An 18,849-nucleotide genomic window follows, 5' to 3' on the forward strand; every position below is an offset into this window, starting at 1 on the left:
GGACTGTATAAACATGTTCCTACTGTGAAAATGTCACAGTTTTCCTTAAAAAAATAATATGTGCTTCCTGCATTTATAAAATGTGTTTCTTATGCACATCAAAGAAAATGAGTAATGGCAAGGTAATGGAGGAAAGTGACTATTGTCCAAGTTGTAGTTGTAATATCTGTCAGCATTATCCAGATAACCTGAGAATAAATAAAAGCTGTGAAGGTGATTTTAAAAGAATAATACAAAACTGATTAGAATTGTGTAGTATTAGTTACAATCAATTGTAAAAATATATGGTTTCCTATCCTACATATACAGAAGCACTTCTGCACAGTAAAGAAAAGGCCAAGAAGAGTACTCAGTTTTAGAATCTAACACACTTTGGTTGAATAATATGGGTTTTGTTTATTAAAGTGAATTTCCCTTCAGTTTGTAAAAAGCATCAGAAATACTGAATGATTAATGTACCTTGTTTTGTCTCCACATCACAGCTGAAGAATGAATCTGACACGACTCATATTTACTGCTGGCCTCTTTAACTCACATGGTTTGTTTTCTTGCTTTTCCGACTTATTACTTTCCTTACATGAGCCACTAGTCAGGGATCTCTGCCAGAATGTGATTAAATTCGGTGCTATGATGACTTACCTTGGATTTATTAGGATTATTCCAAGTCACACTTGCCTCGAGGGGACAGAATTTGAAGGAGATGTTGATAATGAATCTTTTGTGTTAATAGGGGTTTGGACCTTTTCACAGAGCTGACCTGGTAAAAATTTAAGTACAAAATATATAGTTTTATATCACGTTTCCAACAAAAAAATACCACAAGGGAGTTCTGTTTAAGAATTCATTATTAACTGAGGATTTGAAGACTCCGCTATATGGTAGACCTCATGAATTATGGTATGACCAGTTGACTGTATAAAGGCTTTATAGCACACATTTTTGAGGAATACACTACAGGGACTTATTGGAAATCTCACTAAAATAAAAAAGAAAAGGTCTGAAGACTCTGCTGGTCAGCAACAATTTGGTCCCAAGGATTGTGATGGAGGTTCCAAGCATACTTTTTAATGCTGAATCCAAATGAGAAGTCATATTTTTTCTATTTGGCTTAGTTTTCTTGTAACACCACCTTCATATATTTAGCATTTAGTGCCACTGCATTAATATTTATTAATAAAAAAACTTATATTTTGCAAATATTAATCACTATTACTTAATTTTTTAAAAATCAGTTAGGGAGACACTTGGGCAAGAAAATAACACGGATGAACAGCACTTGTACATTGACTTTTCAAAAGCCAGCTTGAAAGCTTTCCTTCTCCATTTATGGAAATAAATTCCCTTCTACACCTATAGAACATGTTACTAACATGAAAAGGTCATAAGAAAACATAAAGTTACTTTTAGAAAACATTCAGTATCACAAGTACTGTATATGTGGAATATCTGTGGAGATCTAAAGGTGATTGCAGTTTCCCTTCCTTACACCAAATTCTGTTGTTTTTTTGTGTAAATGGGACAGTAGGTTCAAGAAGAAGAACTAATTTCAGAAAGAGTGATCAAATGGGCCTCACTTGTTCCAGAAAAGAAAAATGTGGTAAACCATCCACTTGCTGACCCTCAGAAAGTTTACCTTCCTCTTCTGCATATCAAACTTGAATTTAAGAAAAACACTGCTAAAGCAATGCAGAGAACACTAATGGGATTCATGTCATTTAGAAATAAATTTCCCAGGATCAGTGATACTAAGGTTAACGAATAATTTTTTGCTGGTTCTCAAATCAGAGAAGTGTTAAAAAGATGTGATATTAGAAGAAAAGTGGAATGAAGTTAACAGAATTATTTTTCAGAGATTCAAAAGTGCCTGCAGAAACTTTTGGGAAATTGTAAACTATCCTGAAATAATGAGTGATCCTCTCAGGTCATACCAAACAATGGGATGCAGTATGTCATTGAAGGTTCATTTCTTGAACTCTCACTTGGACTTTTTTCCCCTGAAAACCTTGGTGCAGTCAGAGATGAACATGGTGAACAATTTCATTTGGACATTTCCAACACTGAAAAACATAGACGGGTAGAAAGAAAGAAGAAAACAAACAACAGTATGAGAACAGCGGTTGCTACTTACCTCTTGCTCTTGGAGATGGAGTGTTGAAACAGAAACTTGGGCTGTCCATAAACTATCATTTAGATGACTGCTGGGCACCATCTCTTTACATAGTGGAGAACCAGATGTCTAGGTTATTGGTATCCAGACAGTGACCTCAGAACGGAACGTGTCCTATGAAGGTGATGCACAGAAATCGCTTACTACCTATTGGGGAGAAAGTACGCATTCAGCTTGAGGGACATCTTGAAGTTGAGAAACAGCCATATACAAAGTAAACTGTTCAGTACCACCAGCTTTGCACAGTAAGTAATAAAATAAAATTAATCAAAATACACAGTGGACCATCTCTAGAGTAAAGAATAGATAAGATGAAATTTTTTAGATATTATGAGGCAAGGAAAAAATTTGTGAAGAAATTGATCTTGAAATTCAGAGGTTTTATTAATTTATTTTTGTAGCAATTATTTTCTTTGTTTCTAATTTCCCAGGATAAAGAAGCTTAAATTGAGATCACAGAGAATACTTGACATATTTTTAAAACTAACTTCACTGGACGAGCCTCTACTTGCTGTAAGTCTATTTAATACGTCCTTCTTATATTCCCACTCATGTCAGCATCTTGGAATTTTGTATTTTTGTACATTTTGTTTTTCTTTTCCCTGCTTTTTTGAGATTTTATTTTGTCCTTTTATTATTTTTTTTTGTTCTTTATTTCACCTTATACAATTTCTTGTATTAGGAATTTGTTAGTTTGTTAGTTTTACCCCTTGGGGTCAGAGCGCAGGGTCAGCCATTGTACAGCACCCCTGGAGCAATTACAGGTTAAGGCTTGCTCAAGGGCCCAGCAGAGTAGGATCTCTTTTGGCATTGACGGAGATTTGAACCGGGGATTCAAACCTTCTGGATACCAGCACAGATCCTTAGCCTCAGAGCCACCACTCCGCCCTTTGGTTTATGTTTTAGCCATCCTTATTCATAAACTGAGTTGCCAAGCAGAAACTTTCAATTTAGACTGAAACTTGCCTGATGAAAGAGTCTGAGCTGACTTGAAAGCTTGCATATTGTAATTCTGTTCAGTTTGCCAATAAAAGGTATCATTTTTCTTGATTTCTCATTGTATCCGTAATGGCTAACATGGTACAACACCCTACTACTACTGGCTAAAGAAAAATAACATTTTGCTTTTCTATCAAATAAACACTTTAGGATTGTTTAAAGGTAGACACTTCTATTATGTTAATTAATTTGGAACATCTGGCTCTTTTATAAGGCAAAAATGTCGGCCTTTAGCTTTAGGATTTCTGTGTTTGGCTATGATCCTGTTATAATGTAATTTCTCTTTTTTCATTGTTTTTTAAGATGTCTTCATTTTCATTTGGTTTTATGACCTTCAGTTTTGTTTTTTGACACAGATTTGATTTTGCAGATGGGTTTTTTTAGCAATCATTTGTATAACTGCTACAAATATTATATGTACATGTATGTGTATACAAAAGGCAAAATGATTACTTTTTATTTGAATGGTATAATTTTCTTAAAGGTTCTGTCACTGCACTAAGTCTTAAGTCTCCTTATAATCTCCTCCTTGTTATGAAACTTGACAGTTGCCACACAAAAGACCTGAAAAATTCCAAAAATACCCACTAGAGGCCAAATCCATCAAAACCCAGCTAGTAACAAAGGCAAGCACAAGATATATACTTTATAAAGTAAAAGATTTATTCTTTACAAAAATGCTCTGTAATAACTTGAAGCTGTGTGAAGCACAAAAAGGCAAAAGGAACACCAGCAAAGCCAATCCAAGGTGAATGAAGTCCCGATATGAAATTGAAAGAGTGGTCAAAAACAAACCAAAATGTTCAAAAATCTAATAAATCACACGACATACTCACCAACTCCCAAACACATTCAAATGAACCACAATGGACTATGAGTTACCCTTACCTTTATAAGACTAAAGGCATTCTCTGTTCCTAATAGGCAGGTTGACCCACGTCTTGGGGTACCACCCCCAAAACATGTGGTACATAGGACAAGATACTTAAACATAAGGAGACTACATAATCAACAATGTTAACATAAACAAAGTAATCACAAGTAAACAAGAAAAACATTAACGCTAGAATTACTAAAGCCTATGAAAAAAAATCGTAAACCCACCTTAAATCTGTTTGCACCACTCCGTCAGCGTCTTTTGTGTTGTAAATGTGTCGATCAATACAAGCAGCAAGCAGCCTGCTATCCCATCCCCCCACCACTGCAGAAACAGCAAAAAGCTCCCCCAGCTCAATCCTCTTTTATCTGAGAGTGAGGTACCTGGAGCTGTATAGGCTAAATAATATATCGTTATTTGTAACACATGCATTTCATGTGTGTTCCATGTCTACAAAGATCTATGTAAGTGTAGGATGACAGGAAATGCAAGAAATGTTGAACACATAACTAAAATCCAAACTTTTTTCATGTTTTAGTACTAACAACAAAATTTTGACATGAAGTGTATAATGTGTGAAGACTGAAGTCCAAATATCAAATAAGCGCTTTCACAAAAGGTACAAATATAACAGAACAAGAGCGCTTTTATTCAAGACTATAACTGAAGAAAATGAAATTGGTTTAGTGTACTTTGTTGATCCGACTGCTTTGGTAGTACAGTGGTAAGAACTGCTAACTCATAATCAACAGACCGTGGGTTCGAACCTTGGTGCATCACAAAATAAATGTTTTGAGTAGTGAGCTGCTCTTATTTTTACTATTATACAATAAAAACATACATTTGATTTGAGTCCGTAACAGCTGCTGTAAATGTATGGTACTTGTAAAGGTTAGTGTTTTTTTTCTTTTTAATTCAGTTTTGTTCCCTCAGTCGCATTCACACTCCCCCTGATCTGACACTGCTATTTTCAAATAAAGACGTGCTTTAACAGAGGTGAACTCAGATGAGGATGAGGGTTCTACATCGAAGAGAACAGAAACTCTCCCTGCAAGAAACGTCCACTTACATATAAGAACAACGCAGCTGCACCAGGTGTAAAGGTGAAAGATGGCACCGTTTGGATTCAGCAACAGTTCGGGTGTCATCCTGCCAGTCAGTCTGCCCCACACCTGTCCTTCAAAGAAACAGCACAGCTTATAGAGCTCGCCAAGGTATTGTGCAAAATCCAGTTTGTGATTATGTTTTGTGATAGTATTTATATAAAAACATTTATATGTTTCTTATATAAAAGCCTGATCGAATGTTATTTACCTTGATTTATTTACATATCTTCCTACAGTTTAAAGTCACAAGTAAACTGCAGAGCTTCCTCTGTTTGATCAACATGGACATGCTCACAAAGCACACATTTACAAAAGAAAAGACACTGATGGAAAGGTTCGAACGAATTTAAGGTGGGCCGGGTTTACGAGTTTTTTCATAGGCTTTGGTAATTCTAGTGTTAGAGGAGAAGAAACCATGGCTGAAATACAACATTCCTCAAGACTCTGCCTCTTACGTTTAAGGCAGTTTCCCCTCAGACACTGGAAACAACCCAGAATTTTCCAGTTAAGGACCATGCTGTCAGTCTTTTGTAAGTCACTTTGGATAAAGCAAATAACGGTAAAAATAAAAATGTACAGAAATGAGGATAATAGTAATAATAATACATTTTATTTCTGTAGTACCTTTCGCATGCTCAAAGGGCTTCACACATATTAAAAAGAATACAATTGAAATAGAAGCAAAGATAACTTTAATAACATGGGACACAAACGGATATCAGACATTAAACAAGAAATAATTGATAAACATATGAAGGTCAAATTTTGTAATTAGATTAAGAAACAGTAATCAGGAAAATTAAGCCCAAGAACAAATAGCACAATTTAAGTATGCTTACATTTTGGAATGTTTGCAATCTTCCATGATGATAAAGAACAATGAATAAGATAAGATCCCTGTTGAGATGGATGTATGGGCTAACAATACTTGATAGAATCAGAAAATCATAGGTACAGTAAAAGTTGGAGAAATCTCAAAGAAAATAAGGAAAGAATTGTAAAGTGGTACAGGCATGTAAAGAGATAGAGAGGTAAACAATGTGGGGAGAAGAATAATAGATATGGAGTTCGGGAGGGTAAAAGGACAAACAAACAGAAAGTGAATTAGTGGTGTTAAGGGGAACCCAAGGGAGCATTTTCGTGAGCCTTGCTGAAACTTCAGGCTTAGCCCCCACACATTTGATAGGAGGTACTCACTTCTGTCGAAACCGATGTGCTTGCTCCTTCACTGCCATTGTTACCAAATAAAAGAAACATTAAAGCACATGGATTCTTTACTTCTTCCCGTCTGCATCAACTGTACAGCACACTGGGTTATACTACTAAAAGGTAGGCTCATGTATTACACATAGGTCACATACAAGTCTTTGAAAAATGACATTACCTTTTTAGTTTCCTCCTGAATTTGCATTTTATTTTTCACAAGTTTTCTGCTAACTTTTAGCATATCAGTAAAACAGTTCTTATTACATCTATACCAGAAAAATAATTTTGTCCAGTATAGCAGTTGATCTGGCATACCGCCCACTACTAGGATAAGCATTATATACTCATGGGGCTGTGACATTGGCTGCTACACCTCTGATGACACTCTGGCTTCACAAAGCATCATGGTGGACTAGGGGAAAAAAGTCTTTCTAAGTTGGCTGCACAGCAGATATTCAGGAAAATATTTGGTTAAATAAGTCAATGGCAAACCCAGCAAATTCACTGTAAAAAACACTTTGGTGAATTCTGCCAACCAACACTAAACAGGAATTTAATACTATACAATGTCGCGATTTATCTGTATTAGTGGGTCATAGGTTTTGGAAATGTCCTCTACTTAGACCTTATTGGAATAAGGTCATTCCTTATTTATCAGATAAACGTGGGATCACCAAAGTCACAAATCAAGTTGAGTTTGTTATAATGCCCTATGGGTCATTATTGCTTAATGAACAATCTACTGAAATAGAATCCCAGCCTACCTACCATATCAGTATGGACAATAGTGTTTCCTCTTGTTATTTCCTGGGTAAAATAACATTTTAAAAGTTAATGATACAATTGCAGTATCTGTGTTCAATAATGCAGACAAAAATAGTGGATAGTTCTTTATCTTTTTTACTGGATCATCTAGCAGTACAGTTAACCAGCACACACACATGTTTCTACAGCAGCTTAGTAAATATCTTAATACTATCTGCACACAGGGAATTTAAGAACATTTCAAAATAATAACTGACTCATATAGTACATTATACCTAATTTACTTAAAATTAGAAAAAAATTAAATTTGCTTTACAAGGAACTATTCAAAACATTTTAGAATATAACAGACTGTTATATTAATTAGTTGTTCTACATGTATTTTTCCAACCAAGGATTCCTTTTCTGTGGCTTATTTGTTATTTTGATTTGCTTTGACAAAGTTTATTGTTGCCTACATTCTGTTTTTTTTTATTTACACAATGCCTGTGAAGTTGTCACATGATCACAACCATCTCTCTCTGATGACATTATGGATGCAACAGCATCAAAGGCCTCATTATGCTTCATCCACTGATGCATTCTTGTCAAAGAAGTCATTTCTGTTTAGCTGTAATAGTTTACATTTCAAGTAGGCCCTTGTGCTAGGTTTGGACTTCTGGTTGCCCCTAACATCTGATTCTTGTCTTGCCCCTTTCCTTCTGTTTCCAGTTTTGAATCTTCTGGCTTTCACCACTTCCTTCATTTTGACTATTTATTTCTCTTTTAACCATTGCTCGGTGCTGTTTTTATTTTCACAATTATTTTTGGACACAGTATTACAACACAGGCATTTATCAGTGTTGTGCTTAATTAATTAAATGTGCCAAACTTTTGAGTGTTTATTTCATATTTAACATTTGTCTGCTGTGGTCATATTAAATTGTAGTACTGTCAAATTATTAACATTCTTCCTAAAATTTTAGATTTGTATAATTTGGTCCCAAAATGTGTTGCTATATTCAATCAGCAATACAGTGGATTTATAAAGTATTCAGACCTTCACACATTCTGTACACTTTACATAAAATTAAATCTACAACATAAGAGATAATTTTGCCATTTTTGCCCAATTGTACACTCAATAATCCATAATGGCAAGGTGAAACGTTTTCAGAAAGACTTGCAAGTTTATGTAAATTTCTCATTCATGTAAGAATTTAGACCCTTAATTCAGTACTTTGTAGAAGCCTCTTCAGTATCAAGTACAGCTTCAACTCTTCTTGGGTCATTTTAAGCTTTGTACACCGAGATTTGGGAAATTGATCCCATTTTTCCTGTCAGATCCTCTCAAGCTACGTCAGATTGGATGGGAAGTGTCTGCAGACTTCCATCTTGAGGTCTCTCTCTAGATGTTCTTTGGGGATTAAGTCTGGGCTTTGGCTGGATCACTCAAGGACAGTCATAAACTTGTCCTGAAGCCACTCCAATGTTGTGTTGGCTTTATGCTTTGGGTCATTACTGTGTTCAAAGGAGAACTGTAGCCCCAGTCTGATTTCATGTGCACTCTAGGGCAGGATTTCTTCAAGAACCTCTCATTATTTAGCTGCATTTATCAACTGATCCCTCAGTTCTGATTCATCTCCCTGACCCTGCCACTAAGGAGTATTTGATTCTGTTACCACCATGCTTCACTGTAGGGATGTTATTTGGTAGGTGATGAGCAGTGTCTTGTCTTTGCCAGACATAATTCTTGGATTTCTGCCCAAAGAGTTACATTTTTTGTCTCATCACAATTTTTTCTTCAGGCTGTCAGATTCCTTTAAATGTTGTTATATGCCTTTCACTAAAGAGTGGGTTCCATCCAGCCACTCCATAAATGGCTAACTGATGGAGTGCTTCTGAGAAGATTGTCCTTGTGACAGGTTTGTTCATTGCAGCAGAGGACTTCTGAAGCTCTGATAGTGTAACCATTGGGTCCTTGTTCACTCCACTAAACATGGCCTCTTTTTGCCAGATGGCTAACTCTGGGAAGAGTTGTGATGGTTCCAAATTTCATCCATTTAAATTATTAAAGCCACTATTCTTCCAGGAATACTCAAAGCTTTAAAAATGGTTGTATTACCTTACTTTGATCTATACCACAAGATGTCTAAAGAAACTGAACTTCATAACTCGGCTGTAGTCCTAACTGCAGTGTGGCTTGTGGGACCTTAGATACACAATTGTCTTCTTCTTTTGGCTGCTCCCTTTAGGGGATGCCACAGTGGATCATCTTTTTCCATATCTTCTTGTCCTCTGCTTCTTGCTCTGTCACACCCATTACCTGCATGTTCTCACCACATCCATAAATCTTCTCTTAGGCCTTCCTCTTTTCCTCTTGCTTGGCAGCTCTATCTTTAACTTCCTTTTCTCAATATACCCAGCATCTCTCTTCTGCACATGTCCAAACCAATGCAATCTCGCCTCTCTGACTTTGCCACCCAACCATCCAACCTGAGCCGACCCTCCAATGTACTCATTTCTAATCCTGTCCATCCTCGTCACACCCAATGCTAATCTTAGCATCTTTAACTCTGCCATCTCCAGTTCTGTCTCCTGCTTTCTGGTCAGTACCACTTTCTCCAACCCATATAACAAAGCTGGCCTCACCACCACCCTGTAGACCTTCACTTTTACTCTTGCTGACACCCGTCTGTCACAAATTACTCCTGACACTCTTCTCCACCCATTCCACCCTGCCTTCATTCTCCTTTTCAACTCTCTTCCACAATCCCCATTATTCTGTACTGTTGATCCCAAGTATTTAAACTCATCCACTTTCATCAACTCTACTCCCAGGATCTTCAACATTCCACTGGCCTTCCTCTCATTTACACACATGTATCCTGTCTTGTTCTTACTGACCTTCATTCCTCTCCTCTCTAGAGCATATCTCCACCTCTCCAGGGTCTCCTCAACCTGCTCCCTTTTCTCGCTACAGATCACAATATCATCAGCAAACATCATAGCCCAAGAGGACTCCTGTCTAATCTCATCTGTCAACTTGTCCGTCACCATTCCCTAATGCAATCCCACCTCCACGTTGAATGCATCCGTCACTCCTACTATAGACCTTACCATTGTCACACTTCCATCGAACATATCCTGTACAACTCTTACATACATCTCTGCCATTTCCGACTTCTTCATACAATACCACAGCTCCTCTTGTGGCACCCTGTCATATGTTTTCTCCAGGTCCACAAAAACACAATGCAACTCCTTCTGGCTACGACTTATCATACACCTTTTTCTTTAGCGTTCGCCACCTTTCTCTTCACCTTGCACCTTATCTCCTTGTACTCTTGTTTACGTTCTGCATCTCTTTGACTATCATACTTCCTCTTCGCCATTCTCTCCTCTGTATACAATTCTGTACTTCCCCATTCCACCACTAGGTTTCCTTTTCCTCCTTCCTTTGTCCAGATGTCATGCCAAGCACCCTTCTTGCTGTCACCCTTACTACTTCTGCTGTAGTTGCCCAGCTGTCTGGTAACTCTTCATTGCCACCCAGTGCCTGTCCTCCTCCCTAAACTCAACCACCATTTGATCCTTGTCTCTGCCCTCACTCTCCAACATCATCCTACAGACCACCATCCTATGCTGCCTAACTACATTTTCTCCTGTCACCTCTTTGCAGTCTTCAATCTCCTTCAGATTGACTCTTCCGCATAGGATGTAATCTACCTGTGTGCATCTTCCTCCACTCTTGTACATCACCCTATGTTCCTCCCTCTTCTTAAAATATGTATTCACCACAGCTATGCCCATTCTTTTCGCAAAATCCACTATCATCTGACCTTCTTCATTCCTTTTCTTGACACCATACCTACCCATTACCTCATCGTCTCCTCTGTTCTCTTATCCAAAATGTCCATTCAAATCTGCTCCAATCACCACTTTCTGTCCCTTGGGTACACTGTTCATAACTTCATCCAACTCACTCCAGAAATCATCTTTCTCACCCATCGAACACCTAACTTGCAGGGCATATGCACTACCAACATTCATCATCACACCTCCAATTTCATATGTCATTACTCTGTCTGAAACTCTTTTCACCTCCAATACACTTGACATACTGTTCCTTCAGAATGACCCCTAAACCATTTCTTAGATACACAACCGTGTGGCTTTCTTAATGATGTTCAAACAATTCAGTTTGCCACTGGTGGACTCCATTCAAGTTCTAGACACATGTCAAGGGGAATTAAAGCAAACTTAATGCACCGGAACACAATGTGGAGTGCAGCAACAAAGGTTCTGAATACTTAAATGAATGAGAGATTTCAGTTTTTCATTTTTAATAAATTTGCAAACCTTTCATGTTCTCATTTTGTCATTATGGGTTATTAGACTGATGGGCAAAATTGGCAAATGTATCCATTTAAAATTAACTATACAACACAATAAAGTGTTCAGAAACTGAAGAGGTCTGAATAGTTTCTTATAGTTACTATTTCAAAATAGAGTGCTCTTTCCTGAAAAAAATAGCTGTCCTTATTCTATCCTGCTCATCCAGTTTAAGGTCACACAGTGCTGATGTCATTCCATGTGGCACTGAGAAAAGCCAGCAATGATCAAAACCAATCAATTCACTAGTCATCAGAGGGGCACCAGATATGAAAGTTAAGGGCTCTTGACACAGAGGGGGACAGACTCTACAGCCCGGTTGTCGAACTATGATGAAACTGAGGGGACACTGTTACTCACCAGAAACCATTTATGAAATTAAAATTGCACATATTCCATACACCAAGGGGCTTGCACTCTATAAAGGTCACGGTATATACAAAAAGGGGAACCATTTGTGCTACTGAATGGATGTGTGCTTTATATAATGCAGGTCATCGAAAGTCCAACAATAGCGACAACATGTCATAGAAAACCAGCCTAGGGGTCCAAATGGACTTTAGCCTTCGCTGATACTGACACTGACAAAAGTCTGGTCACGTGGCTAAAAGGCTGGTCATGTGGCTGACGTGTGCTTTGTGCTGATGTGTGCTTTGCAAACGCTAGAGGCTGTTGAGAGTTTTTGGTCTGTTCTGTGGTGTGAGAAAATACATTTTGCTCTAAAAAACTTGGGTTTTGGTTGCCGATAAGGAACCAAATGGGAATTTTTAAAGCTTTTTTCCCTTTAGATAGTTTTTTTTTTTGCTTTTTTTTCACCTGCACAAGAGCAAAAGTAGCTGGGTGTTTGGAGGTGCGCTTAGAAAAGTTACTTGTTGTTGTTATCTGTATTTGAGTTAGCATTGAGGAGGTAGGGTAGAAAGCAGCAGTAACTGATATTGGCATTTGTAAGCAAATAACCGCATTGTTGTAACAGTGATTCCTTAGTTTAAAGGAAAAGAATAAAGGGCAGCGGCTGTGCGCAGGTAAGCGGCCAGCATTAAGACACCGATCAGGCACAAGGGTCTGTAGGAGCAAATAAGGTAGTAAAGTTTTATTTATTTGTTTATTTTAGATTAAACAGACCTTAGCAGTCCAGAGGTAGAGCAGTTAAGTGGGCGACAGCGTAAGGGTTCATTAATACGGGGGAATACAAACAGTGTGAGTGTAGAGCTTATAAGTAAGAGGAGCGCAAAGGTAGGAGAAGAGACAGAGAAAAGTAAAGTTAACCTCATAGAAAGACAAATAGAAGGCAGCTGAGAGGGAGAACAATACAGGAGCTTCAGGGGAAAAGGTGTAAAATATCTGTCGCAGAACTTAGTGTTACCATTTATGTGAAGGAGCAGCCAAAAGAAGAAGAAATTTAATTTAAGAAAAAAAAAGTTAAGGCAGTTTACTAATCCCAAATCAAATTTTAATAATGAGGCCCGTGCAATGCAAGTCCTGTTGGATGTTGGACTTTTTAGATGATGGTTTGGAAGAGCCAGTTGTCTGTGAGGGCTACATCTGCAAGAGATGCCAGAAGATCCAGCACCTCAAGCTCAGGGTCGCTGAACTGGAGGAGGAGTTGGCTGACCTGCATTGTAATAGAGAATTGGCGGACTTGGCCCAGGTGTCCTTTAGAGAGATAGTGTGCACCCCCAAGGTGGCGTGGGAGGAGATTCCAGACTAGGCCGGTAGAAATAGGTGGGTCACGGTCACAAGGCGTAAGGTAAAGGATGCACACTGCCTGGGGGCATCAACCCCAGAATTAGAAGTGTCACACCGTTATCATGTCCTTGCGAAGCTGGACGGTGTCTCTGATAATTCTGAGGTAGTAGGCAGGGATGAGGAGCACCAACGGGCCACCTCAAAACCAGTTCCCAAAAAGAGAGAGGTAGTGATAGTTGGGGACTGAATCATTAGGGGGATTGAAGCACAGGTGTGCTCCAGAGAGAGAGAGTCTCACATGGTGTGTTGCCTTCCAGGAGCATAGTTGGGAGACCTCCCTGGAAGGGTGGATAGGCTCTTGGCCAGAGCGTGGGTGGATCCAGTTGTCATTGTCCATGTTGGAACAAATGACATACATAAGGGTAGTCTGTCAGTTCTGCAATCCAAATTCAAGGAGTTAGGTGCCAAGCTGAGGAGCAGAACTGACAAGGTAGTCTTCTCTGAAGTTCTGCCAGTGCCACGCGCCGGTCCAGGTAAGATTGAGGAGGTTAGAAGGCTTAATGTGTGGCTCAAATCTTGGTGCAGGGTAGAAGGGTACAGGCTTATGGGGCATTGGGACTCCTTATGGAACAGATGGGACCTGTTCCACCGTGACGGGTTACATCTGAACTGGAGGGGCACCAATGTATTGGGGAGGCGTATGTGTAGGCTAGTCAAGGATTGTTTAAACTAGGGAATGGGGGGGGCGGGGAGTTTAGGACGGGCCAGGTTTAGATCTATACATGGAGGAAAAATGCATAGTAATGTGAATTCTAAGCAAACATTTAAATGTAGAAGGAGTAACACATTAAAAATAGTTTGCCTTAATGCTAGAAGTATCAAAAATAAGGTAAGTGAGTTGGAGTTCTATGTAGCAGAGCATAATTATGATATTATAGCAATAACAGAAACCTGGCTAAATAACAAAGATGGGAATGAGTGTAACATAGAGGGATACACATTTTTTAGGAAGAATAGACAGAACAAAAAAGGAGGTGGGGTTGCTGTTTATGCCAAACAGAATTTAAATGTAAGTCCTCTTCAGTTGGATGATGAGCCCCATCTTAGTGAGGACATGTGGCTTCACCTGGAAAATTTTAGGGAAAGATGTCTTATTGGGTGGCATGGTTACGCAGTGGGTAGCGCTGCTGCCTCGCAGTTGGGAGACCTGGGGACCTGGGTTCGCTTCCTGGGTCCTCCCTGCGTGGAGTTTGCATGTTCTCCCCGTGTCTGCGTGGGTTTCCTCCGGGCGCTCCGGTTTCCTCCCACAGTCCAAAGACATGCAAGTTAGGTGGATTGGCGATTCTAAATTGGCCCTAGTGTGTGCTTGGTATGTGGGTGTGTTTGTGTGTGTCCTGCGGTGGGTTGACACCCTGCCTGGGATTGGTTCCTGCCTTGTGCCCTGTGTTGGCTGGGATTGGCTCCAGCAGACCCCTGTGACCCTGTGTTCGGATTCAGTGGGTTGGAAAATGGATGGATGGATGGATTTCAGGTCATAAGCCTTAGCCTTAAAGTCTTGTCAGGCTGAAGAGGACTGCAGTGTATTCTGGGAAAGCTGTATGGCAGAGCAGGATTTATAGTATTGTGCATAGTTGACAGTGCTGCTTTTAATGCCCAATGGGAAAATAACCTTGGTCGTCTGATAATGATTCTGTAACATTTTGTAACATTTCTGTGATTTGACAGGGATGAAAAAAGTAAGCTAGGTGTTTCATGTGTGTGTTTATTTTGGATGAGAATGGAGGAGAGAGCAGCTGCTTTGTTTTTAGACATTTTCTCAAGAAAGTGTTCTTTAAGTTTGGTTGTTGGTTTTCTCACAATTTTGTAAAGACTTCAGCTCATTTGCAAAAATGGACACTTGTGAGGAGCCTTTCCCTCCATCTTTGCTGCTTTGTAAAAATTGAAACAAGTCATTTTCATAGAGCTCTGTTCCTACTCTGCTAGACTCTCTATGGCAAAAACTCTTTTTCTTCTCAGTTTTCAATTAAGGATATGCAGTTTGAACTACAAAAAAAAAACGTCAGCGTGGAATTGTATTCTGTGACTGAATAAAAACTTGATCCACCCAGGTTGTATATTTCTTTATATTGTTCATATTTGCTGCAATTGATTTTGATGCAAATAAATATAATTTTAAAAAAGCTTAAATCTATCCTGCCTGCACTCAGAAGTGCCAGTTTTGAAAGCAAAGAGAATTAAGTCACAAAGTGAATAATCACTCAGATTTTTTCTTTAGAGGAAACTGAAATTTCAGACGACTGGCAAATGTTGACCTTTTGCTGACTTTTATAACGCTGTGTCATGCTTGCAAACTCCTGATCATCTTGTCTGTCAACCATCAACAAAAATGGCAGCACCTTTAAAAGAAAACAATACAGCTCCATAGAAGAACATAATTTATTTTTCACATCATTAGAAACACTTTGAAATAAAAAAATAGATGTTACCAATAGATTCCTTGGTCTTTGAAACCCTGTAAAAAATAAAAGACCAAGTAACGGTCAGAAAATCAGCCAAATCATTATAGAAACAAGGGTCTTTGTTTGGTTGTTACTAGCTGAGCCCAGAAGCTACATTGTCCATTCTGTGGTCCCTTAAGGGCACAAGAGGATGCTCTTGTACAGTCCTGTCTTGGTGGTAAAGCTGGGTTGAAGTAAAGGTGTCCTCGTCAGCAAGCAGTCTACCATTACAGGTCCTGAGGGTTGAATATACAGGGTACAATATGGACAGTGAGATAGATAAAAGGTTACAGATAGCAGGAACACAGCTGGTTTTGGCATTTGTTTCTATTGCCCATTAAGAAAATAACCTCAGAGGTCTCTTGGTACCTTTTGTGTTAGGAGTGTGTCACAGCTGATCTGATAACATGATAAAATACCATCACAGACCTTTAAGAATGGGATTCTTAAAGGCTGAATGTCCTGTTTTCATCAAAATTGTTTTATGTTTTTCTTATGTAATGCTCATTGTGTCATTTCTTTCTTAAGCAAGGCACACAGAAAAAAATGAACAGAATTTGTCACAATTGTTGATCCATTTTCACACTCATTATTTTCAAAATCATGACAGGCTGGTGCCAGAATCTTAAGTGGTGAAGATGTTTGGCCAATACATTTTAGCTTGGCTTACAAGTGACCTTTACAAACATAAATTACATTTTCTTAGAGTAATGAGATTGCTGTCATAGTTTTGTGGCCAAACATATCTGTTTTAAACTTTTTCAACATTTCTTTCCTAGACAGAACAGCTATTGATAGTATAATACAGTAGGCTATTGGTTAATTATGTAAGAGAATGTTAATTGAATGAGCCCACAGCTATATTACGTAAAAGCATAAAGTCTCTGTAATAGGTAGGTCACATATTTAGAAGTTTGTGACAGCAGAAGACAGTGGAGAAATGAAGCTTTTTCACTTACAATAGATAATACTTGTCAGTAAACATTGTGCATCCCTGATCCGAAATGCCTGGCGACCAGAAGTATTTTGGATTGCAGATATTTTTGGATTTTGGAATATTTGTTCTTAAAACACCTGCTCTCAATTCCTCCAGTCTGTGCACTTTAAACTGCCGGGGTTTCAAGGTGAGAGCAAAAGAAACTGAGCAAAAGACTTGATACTGGGAGAAAATTCAAGGATAAAATACCTGCTAACAATTACTGATTAATTTGTACATTGTAATGAGCGTGGTGATAGAAGAGACAGACACACACACACACACATAGACCACAGCAGCTACTTGGCACCACTCTTTGGAGAAATGCTTCTGTCTGCTACGATATCTTTCTGTCATTTTAACTACTGCATCAGTATATGGCATAACAACAGCAAATAGAGTTTAGATAAGCATAAGTTTATTGATATACTGTGTGTTAAAATGCTGCAGCTATATTCTGGAATGGCATGTTTGCATTTTCTTTAGCTATTCATTCAGATGTGCAGTCAGTAGGTGGATGTTGTACAGCCTCGTCTAGGCTTTTACTGGTGTTGTTACTGTTGTATTGAATACTGAAGTCTGCATCTCCTGTAGCTCTTCATTATCAGCTGTCTTTAACAGCAGTCAAGCTCACTTTCTTTAAACAGGGTGTAGCTGCACTTACCCAAAAATGATCAAAGTTCAGCAAAATGGGATTCAGCAATAGCTTGACATATTGAAATGATTCCACAGGCAAATTATCTTTATTTAAAAAACTTTAGTAAAAATTAAAAATAAAAAATTGATATGGCAAAGAAAAGAAAAGTTCTGTTTAAAGATTAAAATTCTTGTTTCATTTCTTTAAGTTCTGCGGTGGGCTGGCGCCCTGCCCAGGGTTTGTTTCCTGCCTTGTGCCCTGTGTTGGCTGGGATTGGCTCCAGCAGACCCCCGTGACCCTGTAGTTAGGATATAGCGGGTTGGATAATGGATGGATGGATTTTTTTAAGTTTGCTTACACAGTTGAACCATTTCTAAACAGTGAGAAAACTATATGCTATCCCATTTTTATGCTGTAAATGGGTCTTTCAGTCCCCAGTAGCACTGGGACCACCTACTCAAAACAACAACTGACTCACACTGTATCTTAGTTATAGCAAGAAAGTTCGATCTCATATTACCTTACCTTACCATATTATATTACAGTTGGAATTCGCCAGGCTAATACAGTGGAGCACTTTAAAAAACTGCTGAAACACATTACTTTAACATGGCCTTCTCATAACTTCACTGCAATTTAACCCTGATACTCTGTATATCCAATTCATTATAATAACCATTCATGGTGGCTCTAAAATCTGTACTAACCCCTATTCTCTCTTCTGTTTCCTTTTCCGGTGTCCTTTTGGTGGTGGCTTGTGCCACCACCATTCTACTCTAAGTACCATGATGTTCCAAAAATAATGGATGGATTAAAAGCCAGAAGTCTGTATGACCATCAGCATCAAGTGACTCCGTGAGAACCCTAACTACAAAGAGGACTATTTCATTTATGTTAGGTAGAATGCCCAGGGGGGGACTGGGTGGTCTCGTGGCCTGGAACCCCTACAGATTTGATTTTTTTCTCCAGCTTTCTGGAGTTTTTTTTTTTTTGTTTTTTCTGTCCACCCTGGCCATCGGACCTTACTCCTTTTCTATGTTAACTAATGTTGCCTTATTTTAATTTCTTATTTTGTCTTTTTTTTTTCTGTTCTTCATTATGTAAAGCACTTTGAGCTACTTTTTGTATGAAAATGTGCTATATAAATAAATGTTGTTGTTGTTGTTGTACCTTACAGGACATAAAAGTCTATACCATTGTCTATGACTATGAAAAAAAATATTATTCTATTCAAATTATGCAAACAAAAATATGAGTTTATCTTAAAGCATTAACCTTCTAAGACTGGCTCTTACACAGAGTGTGACACATTGTTTACTTCAAATGCTATTTTATAATTCATATTTTCACAAACATAACTGCCAATTCTGTTAACCTTACATCAAGTCATACACTATCATTGTAGATGAATAACAGTGGTTTCAGTTTTGGATCTGGAGAGTTTCAGATTTGGGATGCTCAACCTTTCACCAGCAAAGATATTATTGGCCTGACTCTTATAGCTATGCCTGACTGAAAACGTTTATTTCATTTACATTGCTGCATATGGCAGAAACAA

General features: G+C 38.4%; 1 long non-coding RNA gene across 1 annotated transcript in view; it reads left to right on the forward strand.

The window, feature by feature from the left end:
- Positions 1 to 18,454, forward strand: part of LOC127527705 (uncharacterized) — a 110,971-nt gene extending 92,517 nt beyond the window's left edge. The window contains exon 3 of the long non-coding RNA XR_007934868.1: positions 18,271 to 18,454. This is a non-coding gene — a long non-coding RNA (uncharacterized LOC127527705). The remainder of the gene's footprint in view (positions 1 to 18,270) is intronic.
- The last annotated feature ends 395 nt before the right edge of the window (positions 18,455 to 18,849 follow it).

This window comes from Erpetoichthys calabaricus, chromosome 4 (genome assembly GCF_900747795.2).
Source record: "Erpetoichthys calabaricus chromosome 4, fErpCal1.3, whole genome shotgun sequence".
In the NCBI taxonomy this organism is placed as follows: Eukaryota; Metazoa; Chordata; class Cladistia; order Polypteriformes; family Polypteridae; genus Erpetoichthys; species Erpetoichthys calabaricus.